The sequence below is a fragment of the Musca autumnalis genome, unplaced genomic scaffold (assembly GCF_047663935.1).
Source record: "Musca autumnalis isolate F117 unplaced genomic scaffold, ASM4766393v1 scaffold_1, whole genome shotgun sequence".
Lineage (NCBI taxonomy): Eukaryota > Metazoa > Arthropoda > Insecta > Diptera > Muscidae > Musca > Musca autumnalis.
The window spans coordinates 21,411,515-21,420,492 of NW_027411644.1; the positions used below are offsets into that span (position 1 = coordinate 21,411,515).

The following is an 8,978-nucleotide window of genomic DNA, read 5'->3' on the forward strand; positions in this document are numbered from 1 at the left end:
GCTGACAGAGGAGGAGGAAGATATGGACGCGACAGTGGTCCATGTCCCTACCTCTGGTCTTGTTAATGATTCCCCATCCGATAAAATATAGAAGCACCAGATCCGGCAAATCCGAAGCTGGATGACATCGCTGCTCGACGGATTGTCCCGGGTGTGATCCGGCTGGCGATCATAGACAGGGCTGACCAAAATGGGTGTATCAGCGACTGTCAATGATTGCTAGTAGAGGGTCGTCTTCGGGACCCTCTGTAAAGACAAAGAATCGGTAGATTTCCTTGTTAAAACAGTTAATGATTAGGACGATTATGTTTCCGAATCGCACCAAAGCACCAATAGGTAGGAAGGGGCAAGAGCTTAGCTTCGTGCAGATAAATCTGCATCATTGCAAAGCTGCTGCTGCTGAACTACTGAAAACCCTCTCGACTCAAGATATCGACATCGCCCTAGTCCAGGAACCTTATTTATACAAAAATAAGGTGAGCGGGCTAAGCTGCAAGAACTATTCTGTTTTCGCGGCCCATGTGTTAGTATACGCCCACATAACATACCTCCCAATTTTCCGTATTTTGAGGGTTTTAGCTACATTTTTTGGTGACCGAACTATCTAACTGTTTTTTGACGTTTGAAGTTCACAGCAGTTACCAACCTTCTCCATCAAAAATTCCCAACGTTGGTCCCTGTTTTGGTATAGCCCCGTATATTGGTACCTCCCGATTTAAGGTATTTTGAGGGTTCTAGCTACAGTTTTAGACTGAACTACCCGGAATTTGTCATTTTTGGGTCCCTGTAGTCACGAAACTTCTCCACAAAAAATTGTCAACTTTGGTCCCGATTTAGGGTGTTTTATTATTTCCCAGTGGTCGGATCGAATTTCTACAACAAAAATATTCCACATATCGCTCAATTACTCAAAGAATGGCATAACTCAAAAAACCCGTTTTCTGAGTTAGCAATTTCTATTTTTTTCTACGACTTCCACTTTATCTTGTGTCAGCAAGGTTGGCTTAATTAAAAAATCCAGTTTTTTGAGTTTATGAGTCACTAATACACTTCAAATCATGCTTGATCTTGCACAGAAATTTAGCTCTGATATCGGGCTAGCTGTTTACAAAATATGGTCCATATGGTTATTCTTTTTTTTTTTGTGTAATAATCTTTCTAAATTGGGAAGTGAAATTTCAAGTGGCAACTTAAAACGCGTTTTTCTCGAAACTAGATTTTTTGAGATGTGCCACTCTTTGAGTAAATGAGCGATATGTTGTTATGTTCTAGCCCCCATACACCAGTAGTGGTCACAAAACTTCCTTACGATAAATTTTAGGTACCTCTCGATTTTAGGCGTTTTCAAAAGTTTAGCTACATTTGTTGACTGACATTTTACATTTGAGGTTCCCAGTGATCACAAAACTTCTCCACCAAAATTGTCGACATAGGTCCACACTTTGATATAAAAGTGCCACCCGATTGAAGGCATTTTTAGATTAATTTTCTGACCTAATTTAAACATTTGGTGTATCCGTGGTCATAAAATATCTCCACCTAAAATTGTGGACAAAAATATTCCATTTTAGTTCAGAACATTTTATGGCAGAAGGTATAGATAGTTCGGCCAGGCGGAATTTGACGATTTTTTATTTGTTTTTTTTTCTCTTCTGTAAAAATCACTTTATAGTCATATAGTGTTCCATTCCGCTATGACCGTATGTGAGCTTTGTTTCTTGTTATTTTGGAAATTGCAAATAAATGTAGCGGACGGTGGCGGAGGGGAGAATGAAGAGTAGCCCCGAAAAAAAAGGAATTTTGTAACATAAGTAAAGTGCAAAACTGTAACACGATACAACCAAAAAGGTAGCAAAACTAAGTGCAATGTAACGTAACGTAAAAAAACCAAAAAGAGGAGAATGGAAATACAAAACACAACAACGGCAATAGCAGCAGACTAATGGTAGGAGGCAATACAATGGGGCACAAAAACCAAAATCTCTTTGGATGGTGCTGGTATTCAGAGATAGTACTTCTACATGACAATATTTATAAAGAGACAACACATACACACCGTCACCCACATCTATGTATGTGGACATATACATATGTGGATGTTGGTAGATATTTGTAAAACCGTGACACGAGCCACCCACCACGCCATACTACCAACACCAACGTCACCGCCACAACACAATATTTGTTAAGGGAAGAAAAATATTGCAACATTAGAAAAAATGGTCCCAAAGCAAACGTAAAGTATGATATAAATTTTAAGTTTGTAAACAGCAGCAACAACATCAAGCAGTAGCTGTGGCAGCAGGCAGTAGCATAGAAACCCGAACAACTAAGTTGAATTTCTGTGAAATATAACAACAACAACAAACACCCACAACTAAATAAGTTGCGACACAAACAGCAACAAAAAAGTTTCTAAAAACTTTTCCAAAGTGGAACGTAAAATTGTGAACAGTTTCGTTTTTTGTTGTTTTTGTTGGCATTACGTTGCAGCATCAGACCTAAAAACACTAAGGCAACAGTGGCAAAACTTCCATGGCGCCCAACAAGAGGAACGACAACAACAGCAACAGCAATAACAACGGCATAATGGCAAATTGTTGCTAGTTGTCTAAAAGCCTTTATGATAAACTATTACTTTTGACTAAAACGAGATCTAAGTTGAATTTAATGTTATTCCGAAAATGCTGCTTCTGCTTGTGTTTCGTTTTCGTTTCAGTTTTTCGCAAAAGAGTGGCGCATATCTGCATTGTTGTCGCCCCCAAAGGGAAGTGGATGCTCTCATTTCTGTTAGCTCTAGTTTTTCAGTTTCAGTTCAGGCATTAGTTTTGCAAGGTTATTTGAATGTATTTATGTGTGTGTATGCGTGTACCTAGATAGAGTCTGCCAGTTTGGCCAGGTATGTTACAGTTCCATTAAAAATGTGATGTGTACCTTGACATTCAACAACAAAAAAGTACAACATTTACAGCAAAAGAAAAAAGCCATACACAAAATTGACTATCAAATAGTTTTTTTCGAGTAAATTATAATCAATTTTAGGGAAATTGTTTATTAGAAACTTTGACAAATGGAAGAAAGTTCCGAAATTGTTTAGAAAGGTATTCTTGGAGAGAATACTTTGAATTTGACATAATAAATAAGTACATTTAAATCAAATAAAAGGAAATAAATATGAGGGTTGGCGTTTTTTATTTGGGATGAAGACTTCTATTTTGTGTAGGTAGTGCCATAGAAATTCTCAATCAGTTGGTTTTTTTTCGTGTCCACAATTTTAGGCGGAGGAGTTTTTCGACCACTGATACCACAAAACCCTAAATTATGTCAGAAAGTGTATCTAAAAATGTTTTCGATATATATCAACGTATAGACCTATGTTGACAATTTTTGGTGAACTACAGGGAATATCAAATGTCAAATAACGGGTAGTTCAGTCAAAAAATTTAGCTAAAACCCCTAAAATACCGAAAATCGCGTGGTACCACCATATGGAAGCTTTACAAAACATGAGCCTATGTTGTCAATTTTTGTTGGAGATGTTTGATGACCACCAAGAACCTTAAATTGCGGGTAGTTTGGTTAAAAATTTTAGCTATAAACCTCAAAATACCGACAATCGGTAGGTTATGTTATACGGGACCTATACCAAAACATGGACCTACGTTATCATTTTTTGATGTAGAAGTTTTGTGATCTTCGGTCAAAAAATTTAGCTAAAATCCTAAAAATAGTTTAAATCGGGAGGTACCGTTTGATAGGGGGTATACCAAAACATGGAGCTATTTTGACAATTTGTAGTGGAGAAATTTCGTATGTGCAGGGTAACTCAAATGTCAAATAACAAGAATTTCTGTCAAAAATTGTTAGCTAAATCACTCAAAACGCCGAAAATCAGGATGTACGTGTATAGAAGCTACACCAAAAACCCCTATGAACCTGAAATTACTTAAATTACATCTGGTTTGTTTAAAAATTCCTGAAATTTTTGGTGGAGAAGTGTTGTGTCCACTAAGAACATCAAATGTCAAATAGTAGCTAGTTTGGGTAAACATCCTCAAAATACCGAAAACCGTACCTGTCGGTTTTTATATGGGACACCATGGACATTTTTAGTGCAGGAGTTGTGTGAACAAATATTTCGGTATTTCGGCAAAAAAAAAATGTAGCTTAAATCCTCAAATCCGCATCGGTATTATAGCGTTTGGAATACTTTTTGAGAGCTATCCATTAAATTGTGGTTGCTAATACATAAACAGGGCTTCCGAGTCAGCTGTTCCACAGGGCCTTCAGTTCAGCAGTTCCACAGGGCCTTCCGGTCAACTGTTTCACAGAGCCTTCGGGTCAGCTGTTCCATTGGGCCTTCGGGTCCGTAGTTAGAATGTTAGTATCACGTGGAAAAAAAACTAGACTAATACCCGAACAACTACATTGGAATACTTTTTGAGAGCGACCCATTAAGTTGTGGTGGCTAATACATAAACAGGGCGAGTCAGCTATTCAACTGGGCCTTCAAGTCTGCAGTTCCACAGGGCCTTCGGGTCAGCAGTTCCACAGGGCCTTCGAGTCAGCAGTTCCGTAGTTAGAAAGTTAGTTGCACGTGGTAAAAACTAAGCTGAAGCACTAGACTAATACCCGAACGACTACAGCTGAACGCCGAATACCTCGTATTCCGAACATCCGAATCCATGGTGTCCCCGAACGTCTACAGCCGAACACATCGTGTCCCCGATCATCTACAGCCGAACACTGAATCCATCGTATCACAGAACATATACAGTCGAACAGCAAATTCGTCGTATTAATGATCATCTACAGCCGAACACCGAATCCATCGTTTCCCCGGAAGTCTACAGCCGAACACATCGTTTTCCCTTTGTTAACAGTTGTTGGTCGAGAAGTTTTTTGACGGCAGGGAATCTCAAATGTCAAATTACAGCTAGTTCGGTTAAAAATGTTGGCTAAAATCCTTAAAATACCGCAAATCCGGAGGTACCGTTATATGGGGGCTACGGCAAAACATCCATATTCGAAAATCCTGTCTTGTCTATAGAAAAAAGACACTCGGGTACAAATATATAGTGTTTTATTTCAATTATTTGGGGTATCACCGGGGGAATTGCTTTAAACAGCTGGTAAAACAAGCGCATTCACACATTACTTACATACTTAGAAAAGATCTTCAATTCTCTCTGTTTAATGCTTCGCTTTCTGGAATACCGCGCCTTGTCATCTCTTTATCCACTTGTTTGCACCATCTATTCGTTGGCCTGCCAATTCTGCTTGCACCGATATGTGGCCCGTATTTATAAGCTTTTTTAGCGGGTTCATCATCGCTCATTCTTATGCATCTCGATACGTTTAACTATATTGAATTCATTGTATAGCAGATACAGCTCGTGGTTCATACGACGCCGATATTCACCGTTAACGCAAATTGGGCCGTAGATCTTTCGAAGAATTTTCTCTCAAACACGCCAAGCACTGCTTTATCTGCGCAAATACCCAGGCTTCGGAACCATACTTCAGCACAGGTAGTATCAGTGTTTTGTAAACAGTTATTTTTGTTTGACGAGTTGTGGCTTTGTTTTTGACAACTGATGTCGTTTGTTGTGTTTACGGCGGTGCCGAGATATACGTCTTTTACTACCTCAAAATTATGGGAACCCACTTCAACAGTTGGTTCGATCTCAATGGACGCATTGCACGTCGACATTATCAAGTAGGTCTTCTCGCCGTTTATCGCCAGACCCACTTTAGCAGATTCTCCTTCGACCTTCATCAAGGTATCGGTTACTCCTTTTACTGATCGTCCCATGATGTCTATATCATCAGCATAAGCAAGTAACACGTGGCTATTGGTGTAGATTGTGCCACTTCTTTTGACGTTTGCCTCTCGTATAACCTTTTCTAGCAGGATGTTGAAAAGATCACACGAAAGGCTGTCTCCTTGCCTAAAACCTCTTTTGATACAAAACTCTTCGGAGAGGTTCTTTCCTATTTTAACTGAAGATCTTGTGTCAGTTAGAGTCATTTTACAAAGCCGAATAAGCTTTGCGGGTATACCGAATTCTGACATGGCTTGGAATACCTGTGAACGTAGCGGGCTGTCGAATGCTGCTTTATAATCGACAAAAAGGTTGTAGGTATCGATCTGCATCTCTTGGGTCTTCTCCAGCAGCGTAAATATCTGGTAAATGGTGGACTTGTCAGGTCTAAAGCCGCATTGGTATGGCCCAATTATCTCGTTGACCATAGGCTTTAGTCGTTCGCACAGTATCCCTGACACTATCTTGTAGGCGATAGGGAGAAGACTTATGCCCCTATAGTTGGAGCATAAAGTCTTATCTCCTTTCTTATTGACGGGACACAGGATGCTCAGGTTCCAATCGTCGGGTACGCGTTCTTCCTGCCAGATGGAGTTAACTAGCTGATACATACACCTTATCAGCGTGTCGCCTCCGGTTTTAAACAGCTTGGCTTGTAGGCCATCATCTCCTGCTGCCTTATTATTCTTCTGCCGGTTTATTGCTGTCTTTACCCCATCTTGGCCGGGTGGTTTACATTCAATATCATCTTCTGGGATTGGATCTGTGGTATCTTTGTCGACTTCGCTACTATTGGGTACCAACAGTTTGGACAAATGCTCTTTCCATATCCTTAGCACACTATATGTATCAGTTACCAAATTACCTTGCTGGTCTCAGGACGATGTGCCAGTGCCAAAGCCATCAGTTTGATGTTTCACTCTTTGGTAGAATTTTCGGACTTCATTCCGTCTCCTGTACATCTCGAATTGTTCACACTACCGCTTTTCCATCTCTCTGTGAAACTGTTCTCTTTTTCCTGCGGAAAAGACGTTTCTCCTCTCTCCTCTTCTCCCGATATTTCTCTCTTGCGCTACGCGTTGCTACTGATTGTAAAGTAGCCCTATATGCCGCATTTTTCTCTTCGGTAGCAGCACGACACTCCTGGTCATACCATGGATTCCTTGATGGAGGTCTCTGGTATCCAAGTACTGATTTTGCGGCTGTTTGCATGGAGTGGGCAATGTTTTGCCATTGTCCTGATATGTTTTGCGGGACGAGGAGTGCTTTGATTAAGCGGTTGGGCCAGTTGAGTGGATTATGCTGTGGCTATCTGTTGTGATTGCAGCTTACCGATGTCCAACTTCCGTACTGTGTCTGTTCGCACTTTGTTTGCTATGTTTAATCTGGTATGTACCTTTGCTGGATCAAGGTAGTGGTCCGAGTCTATGTTTGCACCTCGGAACGATCGTACATCCAACACGCTTGATGCATGTCTTCCTTCCATCTATCACAACGTGATCAATTTGATTTCTTGTTCTTTGATCTGGCGACAGCCAGGTGCCCTTATGAATACCGAGATGCTTAAAACTGGTACTGCTAACTACCATGTTTCTTGCAGCTGCAAAGTTTATCAGCCTCATACCATTGGCAGATGAATTTCCCGACTGTTGGGCCAAAGATATTCTCCTTTCCAACTTTGGCATTAAAATCGCCTAGTATAATTTTAATGTCATGGGCAGGGCAACTGTCATAAGTATCTTCTAAGCGCTCGTAAAATATATCTTTGGTCTGTTCGTCCTTGTCTTCAGTGGGAGCATGAGCGTAAATAAAGCTGATGTTGAAGAATTTTGCTTTTAACCGAATTGCAGCGAGTCTTTCATTCACTGGGATGAAGCTGGAGGCCAGATATTTTAACCTCCGACCAACTACAAGTCCGCAGCCAAACTAATGCTTTGTGTCATGACAGCTATAACACAGTGCGTCGCCTTTAGGTGTTGTTGTGACGTCTTTCCCGTTCCTTCGTATTTCCTGTATGGCAGTAATGTCGGCCTTGTACTTTTCAAGTACATCTGCCAATGCGTAAACTGCACCTTCTCTATAAAGAGTGCGAACATTCCAGGTGCAGATTCGCAGATCATGGTCCTTAAAACGTTTGCGGGGTTCGTCAACTTTAGAGGGGCTTGTTTTTCTTTTCTTTCGTTTTTTCATAGTAGGCTGTTTTTTCTAGGGGAGAGTTACAATCCCGACGCCCAAACCCAAGTTTTTAACGTTCTTATGGGTGAACGCGCGGCACATGTTAGCTCACTACCTTTAACGGGTGTTAAAGGCAGTTCCCCAGGTGACACCACGGGGAGGTTAGTGTCCACTTGAGATGAAAGAGGGACCAAGATAAATCCTTTGCTTTGCCATGTTAAAGCCGGTCAGGACCGTTCCTTGGTATCTTCCATCCTCTACGTCACCCTTAGAAAGATAAAAAGATTCACATATTAGAAGAATAAAAACCTCGGTTAGGCGTCTGGTTCGCAACCAGACCCTACAAAAAGCAACTTACTATGAAAAAATAAATGAAAACCAATAAGAACGGCGTTGAGGTCGGCCGGGCCGAACTTTGAAATAGAACAACTAGATTCCTTTCGTTGTAAACTCTGGCGGAAGGGTGGCGCTAATTGAAAAATAACGCTTTGTTTTAAACAAGGTTTAGTACCAATGAAATATCAATGTTTTCTACCCATTCAGAATCCGAAATACCATGCTATAGTCATTCTATTTTGACGATGCGTATACAACCTTCCAAATATTTAAAATCTGGAAGAATATACCAAAATATCAGCCGATATTGATATTAATTTATTGCAATGAAAGTAATTGAAGACTGACTACAGAAATGATCCTGTGAAGTATAGTTGGGTGCCACCGTGGTGCAATGGTATGCACGCCCGCCTTGCACCCAGAAGGTCGGGGGTTCGATTCCCCGGCCAAGCAACATCAAACATGTTTCAATGGTGGCAAAATACCCCTCAGTAATGTTGACGACACCTCCTGAGTATTTCAACCTTGAAAAAAATTCTCCACAAGTGGTGTCTTAAGACACGCCGTTCGGACTCGGCGATAAACAGTAGGTCCCATATCATTGAGCTAAATATGAATCGGGGTGCACTCATTGATATGAGA

At 40.7% G+C, this 8,978-nt stretch overlaps 1 pseudogene; it reads right to left on the minus strand.

Moving 5' to 3' along the window:
* Positions 1 to 8,633: 8,633 nt before the first annotated feature.
* LOC141391613 (small nucleolar RNA U3) lies at positions 8,634 to 8,714 on the minus strand (annotated as a pseudogene).
* Between the last annotated feature and the right edge of the window lie 264 nt (positions 8,715 to 8,978).